Source organism: Leopardus geoffroyi, chromosome D4, assembly GCF_018350155.1.
Source record: "Leopardus geoffroyi isolate Oge1 chromosome D4, O.geoffroyi_Oge1_pat1.0, whole genome shotgun sequence".
Lineage (NCBI taxonomy): Eukaryota > Metazoa > Chordata > Mammalia > Carnivora > Felidae > Leopardus > Leopardus geoffroyi.
Genome location: NC_059342.1, coordinates 26,120,918 through 26,140,643, shown reverse-complemented (window position 1 = coordinate 26,140,643; position 19,726 = coordinate 26,120,918). Strand labels below are relative to the sequence as shown.

Genomic DNA, 19,726 nt, shown 5'->3' with positions numbered 1-19,726 from the left:
CCCAGAACAAGGAGGCTAATATTCATTAAATTATCTCATTTAGAACTCATGACAACTTCAAGATATGTAATACTGCCATCACAGTCTTGGATAAAGGGAACTGAGGGTCTAAAGGAATAGTCAACCTTTCTAACATCGTGTGGTTGGTAAGAAAAAAGCCTATGTCTGTCCAACTCCAGAAAGCCAAGCTCCTAAAACCACTGTCCCACTGACTCTCAACAAGTGTAACTTGCAGAGTTTTACCAGAAAGGGTTCATTCAATTTTAAATAGCTATAATTCCTATCCAAATAAGGCTATTCCTTTATTTCACAACAGACTTTTACATTTAAATTTTTTACATTATTTTTGAGAGACAGAGAGCACATGTGAGTAAAGGAGAGGGACAGAGGGAGAGAGAGAGAGAGACTTAATAGGCTCCACACTGAATGTGGAAGCCAACTTGGGGCTTGATCCATGACTCTGGGATCATGACCTGAGCTGAAATCAAGAGTCCAACACTCAACTGACTGAGCCACTCAGGTGTCCCTAGACTTTTACATTTAAAATGATGGATAGTGTGCCCCCCCCCCCCCATTCTCATCATACAGTTTGAGGGATGGGGTGCCTGGGTGGCTCAGTCAGTTAAGTATCTGACTATTGATTTTGGCTTGGGTCATGATCTCATGGTTAATGAGTTCAAGCCTCACATGAGGCTCCATGATGACAGTGTGGAGCCTGCTTGAGATTCTCTCTCTCTCTCTCTCTCTCTCTCTCTCTCTGTACCTCTTCTCACACTCATGCTCTCTCTCTCTCTTACTCAAAATAAATAAACAAACTCTCAAAAAAATTGGCAGGATGGACCACTAAAATAATTAGTCCTATATAGTGGGAATCTGAACTTTTCTAGGGAATAATCATCCAGATAGATACCCAATTCTAGTGGGATCCAGGCTCATACAGCTCAGGTCACTTTGTACACAGTACTCTAAGTTTGAAATTGAAGAACACTTTGATCACTGAGTTCTCCAAATGGTTGGTACTTATTTTCTAAGGGAAGAAAAAATGTAATTGACCTCAATTTCCATAACTAGAATTGGCTCAACAGTTCAAAGAGAGTTCTTTGTAGTCAAACAGTTAAAACAATGACGAAGGCCTGCATTAGCAGAGGAAACCCCCCGATGGAAGTCTTGACAGCTGTCCGTAAAGATATTTTTCAAAAAACAACAGGTGCACTGTGGTTTCATCCTGGAATCTGTTGATGCAGATCCCAGCACAAGGCCTGCGTGTAAGTGGCTGCATACTTCATTTTACGTGGCCTCTCTCGATCAACCTTATTTTGGGGTCATTGTGTTTTAAGGGAATCATGGCAACAGAACTGATTATAAACTTAAGGGGCAGCAATTTGGTATAAGATGCTGGAAAAGGGCAAGTAGGTAGCAATTTTTAAGACTAGAATTGGGGGCACTTCAGAGGCCTTTTTGCCTCAGCCCGTACATCTGCAAAAGACCTAATTCAGAAGGGTCAGAAGAGTAAGTATGCTTTCCACATCCCTCTCTGTACTTCACTCAACCAAAGTGGGGTGGGAGCGGGGGGAAGAATGAGACCAGAGAAAGAAAGAATGTACCAGGGCTCTGAGAAAGAAAATCCATATAATCTATAGAAAACTCATGTTGTCTATCCCCTTTGATAAAGAATTAGATATGCTTATATTTTGTCTATATATCTTTGTGAAATGGAAGTCAATATAGGATACCTTCTAGTTTTGAAATGATTTTTAAGTCAAAGCATATAAATTACTTCCTTTATGCTAAAAGGTCTCATATGAATGTTAAACAGTAGCTATCCTGTGTACCAGAGAGGTGTTAGTTACCCAACCTCTTTATACCCTGGCGGATGTGCACAAAAGTGTGATAAGTGTAGGTAAGTGTAGGTAAAATTTGTAGATAAGAGGGGCCAAAGTGAACTCAAGTGGAGAGGTTGGGATAAAGAAGATAAGGTAGCTTTAAAACAGCCTCAAAATTTTTGTGATGATAACCTCAGCATGCAGAAGAGAGGGGCCTTTGGCTACCATGTGGATTTAGATTAGATGCCTCCTTTAATATAACGCCTCCTGGTAATTTAAGGTCAAGGTCCTGTTGAGAAAGAATCCTGCTTCATTGTACTTTGTTAGTCCTCAGTCAATAAGAGGCATCCAGGGAACCTGACGTGTATCCTCTCTGTGGGAGTAGATGGGGTTTTCTAAAAGTGATCTTAGCTAAAGGCCACCCCCCCTGCCCCCTTTCTTAAACTTCCAGTACTGACATCAAATACTAGAACTTTGTTCCATGTGGGTGTAGGATTTATAATTCAACCCAATCAAAAGAAAAAATGCTACTACCTGCAAGTGCTAAGAAAATGCACAACATTGTTAAGTAGTTTACATGTTCATTAATCAGAATGTCTACACAATGACAAAGACACTAGATAAAAATTCAGAAATTAAATCCCTTGTTAGTTGCTCCATGTGATACCAATCAATCAGCTGGATTGATATCCCCTTCCCCCACCGAATTAGCTAATTTCTTGGCTAGGCCAATTTAATTATTTTGGCTGCATAGACTTCTTTTCAGACTAATCAATAAAAACCCAGAAACTATCATTTTAAAGGTTCAACTGCTCAATGATTCAAAATACAGGCATTTCAAAATAATTTCTCTCTCCAAAAGCCCTTCCTTTTTATCCTATGGATTTAATGGCTGAAGTGAAATGCTATTTAAAAAATACAGTTCTTTCACTTATGGAGAAAAAGGATGCCAGGGTATCATGCTTTCTCAAATGATTTGAGAAGACAATGAAAAAAATCAGCAAGTTCCATTTTTTTATACAATTTGAACTATAGGCTACATAAACTATATTTTCTTTAAAAAATAAAATGGAAAAACAATAGATTAGAAAAAATATTTGCTTAATTACATATATATGAGTAATTACACACACACACACACACACACACACACACACACACACACCCATATATTTTAAAGCATTATTCACTTAGAATAAAAAAAAAATCAAGACCTCAAAACAAACATTGAAAGCACAAAGGCAGAGAATCTACATAAGTAAAATAAGAATGGGTTCTAAAAATTGGAGAACGGTTGATTTTGCCATCTGTCTTTTCTAGCCCTGCCAACGGGGGCAACACCTAAATGCATCATAAAAACCTGGCACGCAAATCTGAAGACCTTGTTTTGGATTACCATCTCTCTCACATTTTGATTCACTAACCTTGCCTGCATCCTCCCAGGTTCTGCATCTACATCCACTCGGAGATACATTTTCAGCACCACGTGCTTGAAGGCTCATTTTGGACACACTACCCAAGCTCAACCTGGCACATGGCCTCAGGAGGTGCCACCCACATTCAGCCTCTGCTCTTGGTGCTGGCATAGTGGGTGAAGGACCTCACCGGTTATTGACTTTCTGCTTTGCCCCAAAGGAAGTAATCAACAGTCAGAGGGACAGAGATGCTGCACCAGTAACCGAAGGAAAGAAGATTCACACCCGGGCGGACAGTGTTTTATTTAGGAATTTGCAAAACTTTCCATGTAATCACTAATCTTCCTAGGCTTGGATGCAACCAAGATACAGGGATGGGTGGTTAGAATATTCATACACTGGTGGATCCTGTGCAAATGTTTCAAAAGCAGTTGACAACATAGATCAGGAGTCATAGTAATGTATAGATCCTTTGAGTCTGTGAGTCTACTACTGGGAGCTTATCCTAAGTAAATAATTCAAAAGAAGAGAAAAGTCCTACATACAGTCATGCTCTCTGCGCAGTTATATAAAATGGTAAGGAAAGGAAGAATTTAGGCATTCAACAGTAAGGAACAATTAGGCTTACTATGGCAACTCAACCTGATGGAATATTACTTAACCATCAAAAATGATCATTATACAATGATCATTCATTGTAACAAGATAAATGTTTATAATAAAAGACCAGGCACAAAACCTAAATAGACATGGTAAGCTCAAGGTGATTACAATTATATGTTTGCGCACACGTACATGAACATGCACATAGTGTATATGCCATAAGACACTCATTTGCCAACACTGTGTTTGCAAGCTCTCCTACGTTCTGAAATGTATTTGTAACCCCTCAATCAATACTCATAGTGCTTTTGTAGTAATTCACAGACCTGTGCAGAGCAGGGAAAATTTTGAGTCATCTGATGCATACGTTCCCAGTTAAGGTCAGATAAGGTGACCTTCTTGTTTTAGGTCTTGTACAACAATGAGCATCCTCTTCACTGTCTATTTATGGCCACATTTTTTGCATCTATTACGGGTTTTCTTGGTGATTTCATTTTTTAAAATGGCCTGCAAGCATGATGCTCAGTGCCGTCTAGTGTTCGTAAGGGCACGAAGGCATGATGTATCATACAGAGAAAATAAGTGTGTTAGATGATCTGCCTTCAGGCATGAGATATAGCATCGTTGGCCACCAGCTCAATGTTAATGAATCCACGATGTATATTAAATAAGGTGTCTTTAAACAAAAACACATAAAACAAGATTATTTATTGATTAGTTAATGAAAATGTTGTAACCAGATTCACAAGAGCCTAACCCTGTATTTCTCTGAGGAGCAATGGTTCAGTATGTACTAATTCAGTGTTTGCTGTGACTTTATAGAGCACAGTTGCCACTAATAACAAGAATCAACTATATATATGTATGTGTACATATATACGCATGCATATGTATACATACACACATACATACATACAAACACTACAAGAAAACTGTACCTACAAATACACCGAGATGCAATTATCTGGATTTAGGGATGATTTAGTTTTTCTCGTAAAATGTCAAGATTGTTTTTCTAACATTGCTCTGACCGTGAAAACACTGAAAATGAACAAAAGTCAAAGAAACCCTGCCGACTGATAACAGAGTTCTCTAGTTATAAGTATAGTTTTTGGGGAATACAGTGGCCTTACTACCCTCGTCAAACAAAACAAGCTCGCTAGTGTGTATCCTTTATGCTCATTCTCTGAACAGGTCACCTGATCTTGCCATGTTTTAGTTGGCTCTACTAAGAAGTGAGGATGATATCAGGCCTTGCAAAAATGTGTGCATGAAAATCTTGCAGTCAGCCTCCCAGGGAGATATTCTGATTCTCTTGGGGCTCCAGAACTGTGGTTTTCGGAAGGTCTACTTTAAACTGTTACTGGGTGCTGTAGACTGAGTTTTGTCCCCTAAACTGCATATGTTGAAACTCTAACCCCCAGTGGGATCGCATTAGGAGGCGGGCCTTTATGAAGGGATTAGTGGCCTTACAGAAAGAGACAAGGGATCTCTCTCTCTGCATGCACATAGCAAATAAGGTCACACAAAGACATAACCAAAAAGGAACGCTCCCCCAAAACCTGACTATGCTGGCACCGTGATTTCCGGACTGCGGGAAACACATTTCTATTATTTAGGCCAGCCCATCCATGTTACTCTATTAGAGCAGCCAGAAGAGATGACGACAAAGCCGTAACCGCTCACATGACTGTATGGAAGACAGGTCCTTCCAGGAGCCGATTAAAGTAAATTTCATAAGGGCGGAGCCATGATTCGGTAGAACTGATGCCTTTATAAGAAGAGGAAGAGACACCAGAGAGCTTGCTTTCTCTCTTTCCGCCCTGCGAGGACACAGTGAGAAGGCAGCCATCTGGCCAGAGAGTCCCCACCAGAAATGAAACAGGCTGGCGCCCAGATCTTGGACTTTCAGCCTGCAGAACTGTGAGAAAATACATTTCTGTTGTTTAAACCACCCAGGCTGTGGTATGGCAGCCCCAGCAGACTAGGACACGGGTTCAGTCCTTTTGCTCTCTAGCTTCGCACTGGGTTCAAAGGACAGGACGTTGGCGATGGAGCCATCTCGCAGGCTGGCCACATCCTTGCCCCACATCACAGTGCTGGTCAGGTGACTCTCCAGGTAACCACCCCTCTTGGATTCAGCTAACCACTCCCTCCCCTTGTCACTCAGACCAAAGGGTGGTGGGGTCCTACACTATCCCTTGTGGTTTCCCTAAAACCTACCTACACCTTTGTAAATAGTCCTTTTATTCAAATATATTTCTATTACTCAATTTCAGAGTGCCACCCATTTCCTGTCAAAACCCTGACAGGGACTAATACAACATGGAAGTGCTACAAAGATTATTTTTAAAAAAATGTAATTCCAAATACTGTCTCATTGATAGACAGACTGAGGCCCAAGAACCCATAATTAGCTGTTAATGATGTCACACACTCAGGGTCACCCGAGTCACTACAAACGGGATCACCACGAGACAGTGGCTGCTCATTGCCTGTACCAGTTGGCTGGTGATAACAAGGCCGTGATGGTAAGAAATGAAACCCCCTTGTTCTGCCTAGAGCAAAACTTATTAATATTACATTTTCCTTCCCCTACTCGACAAGCCAGACCTTCCATAATCTCTGGTTCCATTTTTATTTTTGCCATGTCTTTTCCTCCATCTTGGTTCCATTCGCTGAAAAGTCTCCATTGTTCTAGGGGTCAAGAAAAAGGGGCAGGGGGAGCGCTTGTTTAGAAGTGATTGCCTAGCAACCCATCTTCCTTATTCCAAGGACAGAGGCTATTTGCATTTTGGGAAAGAAGAAAAAAGCTCCCCTTCTCATGAGTCCCAGGGTAAGAATGTCTCGCTGACCACTCCTCAAAGGAACCTTCCTTCCTCTGAGAACTCCCCCTGGGTGGCCTTTCTTTGCCTGCAGCTGCTTATGTGTGCACTCCCTTGGGACCGGTGCTGCCTTCCAAGGTGCACCCAGAGCTGCCTAGGGCAATGAGTGCCCTCGCACTGCCAAGCTGCAGCCCCGGGCAGGCGGCACCAGGACAGGGCTCAGAACATCCTGATCTCATTCAAGTGGACATTTCTTTCCCACACTGTTCTTTCCTTTTGGAGCTCTCTTTCCTGGAAACATGCCACACCCAGGGGATGTCTAAGCTTGCTGCTCTTAACCCTCAAACTGCTGGTGAGTTCCTTGTGGTTGCTCGGGGAAAGCTGAAGCAAGCAGGAACATGGAGAGAAGAGGACACATAACCTCCACTCGAAAGTGCTCAGCTAACCTACAGGAGGCAGGAGCCAAGGGAAGAGAGATTGGTTTTCAGGTCACTTGAGAAACTGAACTGAGTTGGTATATGGAAAAAGAATCTCTGTTGTAAACTAGAGACCTCCTACGAAAAACATCTCACCCTCCATCCTGCTCGGTCTCCTTGATGAAGGAAAAAGGAAGGTTCTCTATAAATGAAGTGTGGGGAGGGATACGATTGGAGTCCTCCCTGTTTTATGCTTTAAAGATGTAAAGAAAACTCTTGGGATATCTGGCTCCAAGTTGGGCAAGACCTTTAATCTTCTGAAGCTCTAAACTGCCATCTATAAAAGAGATCTTTAGGAATTACATTGACAACTGTTGACAACGTTTAACTTATTTGAACTGCACCAAGGAACACAAGGCATGTGCCTTTGGTGTATTATTGAATAAAGACCATCTCATGATTGTGTTTATACTGGCTCCTCTGTCTCCTTATCCTGTTAGGATATTTGTCACGAGGAGAGGCCCTGGCTATCCACAGGTAATACTGATCTCTAACTTTGTAGTAGATATGTCTGGTAGAAGATGTTATGATGTTTTATATAACTTTGTGTTCCATTGTCGATTTATATATTTCCATACGCACATACACCCAACACAAAGAAACCATGAAGGTATGCATAAGGCTAATAAATAAATAACTTCTTTGACTAATACAGAGATAGTCCTCTAGGAGACAAAAGATAGAAGATAATACAACCTAATCCTTCTATCTGTGAGGCCAGGAGATGAACACATCCAGAAAAAAATTCCAAATGATTCATGGGAGTTGGTCAATGAGCAGGGAACACAGAAACAAATTTTTAAAAATACCACTAAGCAAAAAACTTTACCTCATGCAGAAGAACATAAATGTGTCTTTGTTTTTAGTTTTTATTTTTGCCAGATTGGTACATTCTCTAAGAATTGGTCTCAAGTCTTCCCTGTGCAGAGAATATTTTTATTTGATTCAGTGGAAGTAGAAATTGAGCTTAGGATTTTAAAGCCGAAAGGACTTTAGACGTCATCTGACATGAACGCCGTCTTCATTTCACAATTTGAGATCCACGTTCAGAGTCCCAAGGACGTTCAGGTTTGCCCAGAGGACATGTGGATCGCACGGGTGGTACTTAATGCACAGAAATCATCACTTGGGACACTTCAGGTTCAAGTAACTACAAGTAGTTGACTTCATTAAATAATGGCAGTATTATATTTGTTAGCAGACCAACTTTGTTTCTCATTTGAAAGGGTTTTGAGGCATATGCTTTTGAGGAATGAGGCATCTAGAATGTCGAGCAAGGGGCTGAAATGGATCACCATGCTCCTCTACATTCTAGCATGAGTCTTTGAGGACACACTGTGTGTTCTAGACTGAATGTGAAACCAGGCAAGACGGTCACAGCCAACTGTGTCCTTGGGTGAATGTTCTCTCTACTGCAAAGTTGGTGAGTTTTGCTGAGACTCTGGGGAACAGTGAAGCAGTCATCTGGTAAAAAAGTTTTAATCAAACATTCTCTGTGCTCCCCTGATCTGCTTACCATTTCCCTTTTTTCTCTTAACTACTGCCACTTCATTATTTACAGTCAGTTGTGTTTCAAAGCCATGAACATTTGGGCATTCTCCTCTCTGTGACATGGAGAAATCATTGAGCATGGTCCTTATGCTATTTAAATAATTATGTCATAAGCATAATGAGATACTAAGCTTTAGAGTTTTTAGAATAGCCCATGCACATATAATCAAAGCCTCTGAAAGCCTCGATGAAGTTTAGCAAGTTTGAAAGAAGCAAGGAGAGTGTAGAATGAGGGCCTATTGGAGGGCATAGGGTGAGTCTGAACCCTAGTTGATTCTGGAAGCAGAGTGTCTCATAAATTTCTCCCTGTGCAACACTTCGGTTCTTACTCTTTTTGTTTGGGCTAAAATAATTTACAGAAATAAGAATGTGGTAGCTGATTTTAATTGTTGGAATAAAAACCTTGGAATCTTTGAGTTATAAAGGTTTTCACAAGTTATTCACGGCACACTCATTCTTGAAACCAAATCTCCGAAACTAAATCAAATAAAAATCCATTATATCAGTATGAATTTATTTCTAGAACTTCAAATTGGTAACATTTATGTATTGTAAATCAAACAACAAAAGCACATTAAAGTTTTGCTGTTGCCCGATGTGTTAAAATTGTATATACAACCTATCTGAGTATGTTGGTTTCCATTAGTTTTTATTAACAGTTATAAGGCACTTAGTATTAATAGTAATATTAATGGTTATAATACACATAAGCAGATGGCATCTAAATCAGAAATCGGCTATTTACATAACCAATCACTGAAGCTTCCCCCCGACAAAAAAAACCACTGAGTTCCACAGAACTCAATTTACAAAACACTGACTCCTTTCTACAGTGTCTTGGAAGGCAAAAAGCCTATGCTTGGACACTTCCTCCGGTGACAAGAAGCTCATCTCTTGGAAAGGCAGTCTCTGTCACATCTCTCATTCTCTGGCAGTTCTTCGTCACATTGTGCCAAATGTACTGCACGAAACTCCTCCCCAGTGGTCCCAGTTCTGGCCTCTGGAACCACTGCCCTCATCTGCTTGGCAGAAGACAGCTCATGTGTTCATACCTAGGTCTTTCTCCTTCTCACCCCAGTGCCCCCAAGTTCTCTCATTCATTCCTTCTACGGTCCCAGACTTCTTGGTCACCCACTTCTTAGGGTTCTCTTGCTCGTTAGAGACACCTTTGAAATACAGATGGCTTCAACTCACCTCAAGCTCAACATGGACCAAACTGAATCCTTGCTGTCTCCTCAGCCCATTCCAAAACCAGGACAGCGAATGATACCACTGTCTACCCAATGCTGTAGGTCAGAAATTTATTTCACATCCTTGATTTCACCTGCTCTGCACTTTCCACACCCAATCCACCACTGAGTCCTGCAATTGTTTCCTCTTAAGTAATTGAAAAATCCCTTCACCTGGCTCTGTCTCCACGGCCGCCACCCTTGACTGCCACACCATTGTCTTTCCTGAACTTCTGCAAAAGCCCCTTGGCCCATCTGCTTATAGCTGCCCTGGCTCTCCAGAATTGCTCCGTCCCACAACTTGCTTCAAACTCTTGCAGCAGCGTCCCACTGTTTCAGGATAATGAAAAGTCCTTCACATTGCTGACGAGGTCCTATGTGACTTAATCCCTTTCCGCTTCTCTAGGTGGGTTTTGCGTCTTATGCTCTGTGCCCGGCACACTGGCCCACCTTCACCATGCTCTGCTTCTCCTGCCACGTGGCCTTCCTACTTGTGGTTACCTCTGCCTGAAGTGTACATTTCTCCTTTTTTTTTTTTTTTTTGCCCATTAAACCAAGTTGTAGGGCTCAGCTCAAAGATTCCGTACCTCTGTCTTCCTGGAACTCTCATACCAGGTCAGATTCCTTTATTCGTAGATTCTTACAGACCTCAGGACATCTCCCTTATGACACTTATCACAGTTCTTATTTATAGATATTGAGATTATCTGATCAATGCTTGGCTCTCCCAATGGATCTTTAGTTCCACTAGGCTAAGATGTGTCTACCTTGGCGTACTTTTCCCCTCCTAGTACACATAATAAGTCACTCAGAAACATTTGTTCAGTGAATTGACTATGCAATTCCTATTTTGATTCTCTCTATTCTATCAAGGGAATTTGATCTTAAATCTAGAATAGGTGGAACAAATATGGTCAAGAGAAATCTGAAACTCAAAGGAAACGAGATAAATGGAAAGCTCAAGGTTGTATTTAAAAGAACATGTGTCTCCAGACATTGCTAAGCAGTGTCCCAGCCTACTTCCCTTGGCAGTATTAAGTTTGGCATCCACACAGACAGTGGGAACTAGGGAAACAAAGGAGTGAAGATGATAAAGGCACATGGACAAAGGTTGACATGATTTTCAAAAAAGGGTGAAGAAATAGGATTCCAGAAACCTCTGATAACGAAACATGACCTTTGTCCCAGGCTGAATTTTAATGGCAACTAGTTAAAGGTGGTTGGAAAGCACTTGGAAAAGGGAGAGGTGATAACTGGGAGCAAGGACAGGTCCATTAAGATGAAGTCATAGCCAAAGATCATCCAGTGTCTGTTGGGCTGAAGACGAGGGATTGCCACGGGCATGAAGTACACTGATCTCAACAAGACTCTTGGCAAAGTCTCCAGCAGTCTCCTTGAGAGGCAGAGACACATGGGCTGAACCCATAGCTCCTCAAACACCAGTGTGTGCATGCCCAGCTTAACACTGCCCTGCCCAAGGCTGATTCACTGTCATGCCATTTATTTCTGAGATATTCTCTTTAAATGCTCATGTATAACTATAATGATGATAGCTGACATGTAAAATGCCCGCTGTGAGGTAGGCATTGTTTAAAGTGATTTAATCCTTACACAAGCAATCTGAGAAGGCGTTATCATGATTGCTATTTAACAGTAGAAGAAATTGAGGATTGCGATCTGAAGTGACTTATACAAGGTCACATAGTTAGTAAGTGGGTTCTGGAACTGTATTTTGAACTGAGGTGGTTTGGCTCTAGATACAAGTTCTTTACACTGCCTCCCAACCCCTACTTCCATGCTTCACACGCTCTAGAATGATCCTAGCCAGCAGGACTTTAGCGTGCCCGATGAATGAGCATCCGCTCATGGTTATGCAATGGTCTAAGGTAGAACTTGACCTATAATGCATCCACCCTTAAGGGATTCATGGGTAGAATTCACAGGGTTCTATAAACTTGAATTGCTTCTAGTATTTACTCACAAAATCCCTCGCAAAAAGGTAACATTTCCTTCAGTTACAAACATGGACAACAAACCACAGTAGTATCAGCAGCATGTGTGAAATTGCCACCGGTAGAAATTCGATATTTTTATATCACCTTGTTGTTGTAGATATCTCAAAACATCATTTATGTTCATCATTTACGTTCAAATTATAGTGATTATTAGACCTGCCACCAGATCGCATCATTTACTTAGTTTTAACAAAAACACATGCATTATAATATCACACTATTTACATGTTATAACTGTACTGCAATGTAACTGTGTTCCTTTGTAACTCTTCACATTTTGTGTTATGAATTTAAAGCCTTATTTGGAGAGGGCGTCTCTGGGCTTCATCAGACTGCTGGAAGGCAGAGCCCGGTCCTGTGGCGTCCAAATTGACTTATGCCACAAGGTGTGTGGTTTATGCCATGACGGCTCCCATTTATGACATGTGTTTCATGCCCAGGCAAATAGTTATGATTCATAATGGCTGACAAGAGGTAAACAAGTGATAGTTCTGGACCAACCACAAGGAGACAAAGGAAACATAGAAATGAAAATATGCTTTCTGTGGTAGCAGCTAACATTGCCTTTAAGGGCATAGTAGTAGGAGTACAGAGTTCAGATCAGCAGGAAGTAGGGATCAAGGGAAATCTTTGGACATTCTCAAAGACCTCATAAACATCACTCTAGCCTGGGAGGGTTGGCCAACAGTGTATGAAGAGTGGCTGTAAAAATACTCATAGAAGGTAGGTCATAAATTCAGGAGACATAAAGGGAGGGAAAGTGGTGGTCAATGTATGTGTCCAAAGGCAACACCCTGGGACTCTTCCATAAAGATCTGAGACAGCGCTCACATTTCTAGGAACTCGTCCCAGATTCAAGGATGTTTATCTAAGACAGCATTCCCCCACACATGGAAGGTAGAGCCCAGCATATGGCCAGATTCAGCTTCGTATATTTCCTACTTTCCACAGTGGCTTCATGACAGCACTAAGTAGCAGACAGCCTTCTATACCATTTTACTAAGATGGGAAGTAAGGTTCAGAGAAGTATAATGAGTTGTTCAAAGTCACACACTGCAGACATATTGCAGGTGAGAATAGATCAAGGCCTGCTGTCTGTTGGTTCCATGTTCCTTTGCATATTAGCCAGATTTGGAATCGAGAAAGATTCCAGAATCCCTCCTTAAGATCCTTAAGAAGGTCAGATTGTTTTTTTTTTTCTGAAGCCCCTTCCCAATCTACAAGGTTATGGTTCAGAAATTTAAAGTATCCCTTTTCCTCCTCCAGCCAATAAAGCTTTCAGACTTTGTCCTACACAGTGAGCCACTGTCCCAGATGAATCCGTAATGGCCACTATCAGCAGAGCTCTGAGAATCTACCAGATGCCACTTCACCAATTGTAGGGAGAAGACAGAGGAGCCTGAGGGCATCAGGGAGGTTCAGAGTGAGAAGAGTATGGTATTTTCCTTTGAGAACAGGGCTTCAGATGTCAGCTTTGCACCTGGATAAGCTGTGGCATCTCAGGAAAGTGACTTCACCTCTCCAAATATTACTCTCCTCATCTGTATTGTTAAAGAGGGGTGAGAAGGTTACATGTCAAGCTGAGAGATAAAAGGAGGCCAATAAACGTTAGTCTTCCTTACAAGACCCAACATCAACCCTCTAAGACGTTAACAAGAGTCTTTTAAGGTCACAATCCTTTCCTACAGTGAAGCCTAAAAAGTTTTCCAGAAGAAATTCACCTCTGCCCTTAAAGACGTGGGAACAATTCAGGTCTCTGGTTGCCAAAAGAAAACATGCAAATACTGGACTTAACTCACTCTGGGATTTCACTGTTGGGTAAATGTTCCCTCTCTGCTCTTAAGATTGTACACTAATCCCTCTACACCCTTGCAAAACCCAGGAAGCTTTCTGTGCCATATGCACAGGCGAGGCATGAGCCCCGAGTCCTCCTCAGCCTCCGCTGCTGCTTCCCCGTCATCAGCAACATGTGAATGAACCAAATTATCTCCAGAGCTGAGGGCGTGGGCCACATAGCCGGGCTCCGCCGTCAAAGGAGCCCAGCGTCATGTTCTCCACCCCCTTAGGAGATGGCTGATGCTGTCATAGGGCTGTGAGGGAGGAAGCCAGCCTGGAAATGCCATGTAGGGAAGAAACTGTTCCATTTCAGTGTTAGGATTCTAAAATAGCTGCTAATAAAAAGCCTTCATACTGTGACACTTCAATACAGACACCCACAAGGATACCTTAACAAGCTGTTTGACTCCTTACAAGCCTTTTCTTGCTGCAGGGCCCCCACCAGTCACCCACACAGATATACAACCATGCAGTGACAGCGAAGGCCAGCAGGGGTCTTCCTAGACTGCAGACCAGCCAGGGGGACCTTGCTCCTTGCAGGAGGAAGGCTTTGCTGCTCTGATGTTGGCTTGTCCAGGAGCATGTCACATCACTTCGAACCTCCTGTTTATTCTGTCGTTTTTTTTCTTTCCTTGTGTTGTCTTCGACAAAACATACCTAGAGAATGAGCCAAGCTCACCTCCTAGGATGATGGTGGGGGTTGGGGGGGGGGAGAGGAATCCTCAAATAATATTTCATTTACCAATTTGGAGATGCCATGGTTCAAAGAATCTAGACTCTGAGGATAAGAATAGTAGGGTATGATTGTATGATAGTAATTAACATTTAGAGTCTTTCCCACTGCAAGTCCTAAAAATCCATTAATTATTGTAATACCATCTCCATCAGGAAAATAATGGGTCAAGTTTGAGAAAATTTTTAACAGCACCTATCCTATTTTTAAAGCTTGATAATTAAGATCTGTTATAATGTTACCACTTGAATCTTTGCATAGATGAGCCCATGTTATGCCCTCAGCTACTTTCTGAAAATGCTGCTGATTAGGACCAGTGCCAATTCTTAAACTTAGCTGCACATCAGACTTACCCAAAAAGCTTGCTAAAACTTAAAAAAAAAAAGCAAACCAGTTTTCATCCCCCTCCTCCAAGATGCTGAATTAGTTTATCTAAGGTGAGGTTCAATAATCAAGATTTTGACAAAAGCACTGTGAGATATTGAAGTGTGCGGTCAAGTTCAGGAGCCCAGAAGTGGGGAGCTCTTTAGTACCAGGTAAGATAATACTGCTAGGCCTCCATTAGCATGAAAAGAATTTGTCTTACAGTCAGACATCACGAATAACTGTGTGTTTAAAAATTCTCTTAGTGGAGCACAAATTAGGATGTGATTTGTCTGCAAAGTAGAATTTCTCAGCTCCTATGTCTGTACTAAGTTCTTATGACCAATAAAATGATCAGCAAGAGAGAGATGCTGCCACAACTCTGCAGAGGGATCCATGCTATTATTTTTAAGGACTTCATGTGTGTCCAAGAATAGGTTAGGTGGCTGCAACAACCTCTGAGGGTTTATAGTTTTTCATATCTGGACAAATAGACCAAGCAGATATGGGAACTAATTACTGGAAGGCAGAATTTGTTTGTAATGTTTCTTTGTTTGTTTAGTGAGAGAGAGAGAAACAGCATTAATGGGGGAGGGGCACAGAGAGACAGGAAGAGAGAGAGAGAGAGAGAGAGAGAGAGAGAGAGAGAGAGAATCTCAAGCAGGCTCCACACTGTCAGCACAGAGCCCAACTCAAGGCTCCATCCTACGATTGTGAGATCATGACCTAAGCTGAAATCAAGAATTGGACACTCGACTGACTGAGCCATCCAGGTGCCCCTGGACGACAGAATTCTAAGAAAGTTTTACAGAGTGCTGAGAGAGGAAGTCAAGTCATACTTGGATTTAGGAGCGATTTCTATCCTAAAGACCCATCGTGATGGATAGCAGTTTTACTTTCACACTTCCAAGAAGAATACCATACCATCTTTCTTGGAACCTCCTTTTAGGCAGTTATAAACAGTAAGGCCCTAGTAAGTGCCTCATACCATGTGAAACATTATGGAGGTCAAAATTAGAAGATAAGCATCCTGCCCAAGAATCACGTGTAATTGGATCACCTCGTCTTGGTTGTAACTGTGGTCACATGCAATAGTCTTTAAATTCCCACCCTACCCCACCTGCTATTCTTTCCTTAAGATCCAGGTCAAATCTTGCTTCCTCCAGAGAACTTTCTAGATTTCATTCCCACATTCCAATAAAAACCAATTTATCTCTACTCATAACATGTATCACACTATGTAGCCTCAGAGTGATTCATTTATGTGTTTTCTCCTCAGGAGGCTTGTCATCTTCTTTAGGGAGCAGAACATGTCTCACTCAGTGTCTACAAATTCAAGAGGCATTGCTGAGAGCAATATATATAGTACCAGCTTGGACTAATTCATTTCTCCATCCAAGGTGTTCTGTCCCTGACCATAGGACCAAGATCGTGGGAAAAGGTAAACAGTGTGGAACATTATTAATATTTCAACCCACATATTTTTTCCAAAGCCTCCTTGAACCAATTCACAATTTGATCCTAGGGAATCTCTCAGAGGTAACAGGAAAGCTAAGAAAATTTCCTCTTGCTCAATACTCACTGGAGATGGAGAAAATCTACTCTCTTACTTAAGTAATAATCTTGTGTAGGCAGGAAAACTTTAACTGTAGAAGAAGTATTATGTAAATGCAAGTTATTTAATTAGAAAGGAAAACAAAAAACCTTTACAGGAAGTAGCTGTTCTAAAGAGGTGGGAGAACTTGTTTTCTTTGCTGCAGCTTATAAGTGGTTCACTAATAGATTTTTGGAATGACATATTCATCATCAAGAGAGATGGCAACTGTCTTCAACTGCTAGGCAAGATGGAGTAACAGAAAAGAGATTTACCTTCTCATGCGAAATAAGTAAAAAATGGCTTAAATTCAGATGAAACAATTATTTTCAAGACACTAGATAACAGACAGTGGAGGACAATGATCCGTGAGAGATGAGAAACAGATACGATGAATCTTATGATTGTTAAGCCTAATTTGTTGAAAGAGACAGAGGTGGGGAAAACCAGATGGAGATCGGCCAGCTCCCTAAGTTCAGGAGTTGGGAGCTGGGAGTCTGGGGAGATCAAGGCAGCTAGAGTGGAAAGGACAGAATTCTGGAAAAGGGAGAGCTGTGCACAGAAAGAACGCTGAAGATCTGCAGAAGGTGCCACTTGAGTATTCAGCTGAGCACTCAACAGTGCATGCATGTGCAGACACTATTAATGGCTGGGAAAGAATTCTTAGCCCAGGGGATCAGTGGAAGTCCAGTGCTCACAGAAGGTCAGAAACAGTGCTGATTCCCATGAAGACGGTGAAAACCTCATGATTCATGGGGACTTGGGTAGAGTGCCAGTAGATCTTGTCTCAGTAGCAAGGAATTATTAGCTCTAAAGTAAGCACTGGTCAGTCCTGCCTAATCTTAATAGCAACACACAAAGAAATCAAACTGTTTCAAGGCAATATAACCCCATTCCAGAACAAAGCGCAAAAGTATTTATAGGAATGAAAAAATATCCAGTACCAAACAAGATAAAATTCACAATGTCTGGCATCCAATCTGAAATTACCAGGCATACAAAAGGAGCAGAAAAATATGACCCATCGTTAGGAGAGAAATCAACCAGTGGAAATTGATCCAGGACTGGCACACATGTTATCACTAGAAAAAGCATACTGAAACATTATTATAAATGTACTACATATGTTTAAAAAATTAACTAGAGGCATGGATGATATAAGAAAAGCCATACTGAACTTCTAGAAATGAAAACTATAATGCATGATATGAAAAATACACTGTTTGGGAAGAATGGAAAAATAGACGTCGAAGAAGAAAAGATTATGGAACTTGAAGATACAGTAATAGAAAATATTGAAGATGAAACACACAAAGAAAAGAGAATCCAAAAACACAAAAGATTTCAGTGAATCATGAGACAGTTTTAAATGGCTTAATATGAGTCAAATTGGAGTCCCTAGGTGGTGAATAAGAGAAAGAGAAGAAATATTTGAACAAGTAATGGTCAAAAACTTTCCAAATTGATGGCAATTGTAAGGCTGCAAGTCCAAGTAATCCAAAGCATCCAAGCATAAGAAACATGAATGAAACTATATGAAGGCATGTTCTAATCAGATTTCTCAAGACCAGGAATAAAGAAATTATTTTAAAAGCAGCCAGAAAAAAAAGAAACATTGTACACAGAGGAAAAAAGATCTCCCACTGAGAAATTCCAGTAGTTTAATTTTTTAACAACGATTATGTGCCACTTCCATTTATTGTTCTCAACAACTTTTAAAGGCAGGAACTCATTGCAAGTAAATACATAGAGGCCACAAGGGTGCACAGGGTGAGTATGACATGATTTTCTTTACTCTTCCCAAAGTCATTCACTTTTGCTTCCTTTCATTCTATAGCAGAATCCCAGTTTTGTTTAGGTCTTTTACTGAAATGTCACACATCTTTTGGTTCCTTCTTCCCTAGAGTAGACTCCCAGTTTTGTATAGGTTTTCAGTAACAAGCCATTGATTTCTGCAAGCCTGTTCAGCACTTAGTCTTTTTTTAAAGTTTATTTATTTTGAGAGGGAGAGAGAGGGAGAGAGAGCAGGAGGGGCAGAGAGAGAGATGGAGAGAAAACACCAAGCAGGCCCAGCACTATCAGCACAGAGCCAGATGTGGGGCTCGAACTCATGAACTGTGAGATCATTGACCTGAGACAAAACCAAGAATTGGACGCTTAACTGAGCTACCCAGGTGCCCCATTTTTTGTTCAGCCCTTAGTCTTGCCCCACCTGTGACCAATGAGGGCACCATGAGGAGGCATCTGTGGAGGGGATGTTCTGGGAAAGACTTACTTTCTGATGAGAAGAATGTACACAAGAAGAAATTATCTGCTCCCTGAAGCCGCTCCACCCCCATTCTCCCCTAATTGAAGTTTTGATGTGCTTGGAGTAGCTGCCACCACCTTGCAGCCATGAGGAAAAGACCAAGGAAACAGCAAGTGCCAACCCCCAGCCCTGGCACTGGGTGGCCTGTGAATCAATCAGAAGCTGCCCACATATGAACTTCTTGTCATGCTAACGAAGACAACTCCCTATCTGCTTCGGCCACTGCTAGCAGCATATTGCTACCTTCCGCCAAATTCATTCTTCACTGATAGAAACATAAGATTAGAAAACAGAAATCAGATTTGACTCCCTGCCTTGAGGACCTCAGTCCAATTTTCTTTCCTTTATACCCCAGCTAACTCTTCGTCACCAGCTTTTTAAGGGGTTCTGGTGTGAGTAATGAAAAACGTGGAATGTCACAGGCGTTAACAGCTGAAGCCTGACTGCTTCAAAAAAGGAGGAGAAAGTACCTGCTGAAGATGCCTCTCAGCACTTTGAGGAATTAGAATCCAGCTGGCGCTTCCGGGCCAATGAGCTATGGCGTCCCTTCATTCCCACAGCACCGGACAGCGTATTTAATTTCTGCAGGTAACACTTCCATGCAAAAGTGGACAGGCTAGGGGCGCCTGGGTGGCGCAGTCAGTTAAGCGTCCGACTTCAGCCAGGTCACGATCTCGCGGTCCGTGAGTTTGAGCCCCGCGTCAGGCTCTGGGCTGATGGCTCAGAGCCTGGAGCCTGTTTCCGATTCTGTGTCTCCCTCTCTCTCTGCCCCTCCCCCGTTCATGCTCTGTCTCTCTCTGTCCCAAAAATAAATAAACGTTGAAAAAAAAAAAAGTGGACAGGCTAGTGACCCCAGGGATAAAGGACTCAGGAGACTAAAAAAAAACACAAGGGAGATTTATTCCACATCCTGCTAACAGTCTTCACCAGTCTTCACTGGGAAATGAATGGGACC

General features: G+C 41.7%; 1 protein-coding gene and 1 long non-coding RNA gene across 3 annotated transcripts in view; one reads left to right on the top strand and one right to left on the bottom strand.

Moving 5' to 3' along the window:
* Nucleotides 1-19,726, bottom strand: part of NTRK2 (neurotrophic receptor tyrosine kinase 2) — a 338,612-nt gene that overhangs the window by 39,892 nt on the left and 278,994 nt on the right. The gene's annotated exons all lie outside the window — the stretch shown is intronic.
* LOC123593308 lies at nt 10,898-13,558 on the top strand. The gene is made up of 2 exons (XR_006710250.1): nt 10,898-12,660; nt 13,204-13,558. It is a non-coding gene; the product is annotated as an uncharacterized LOC123593308 (long non-coding RNA).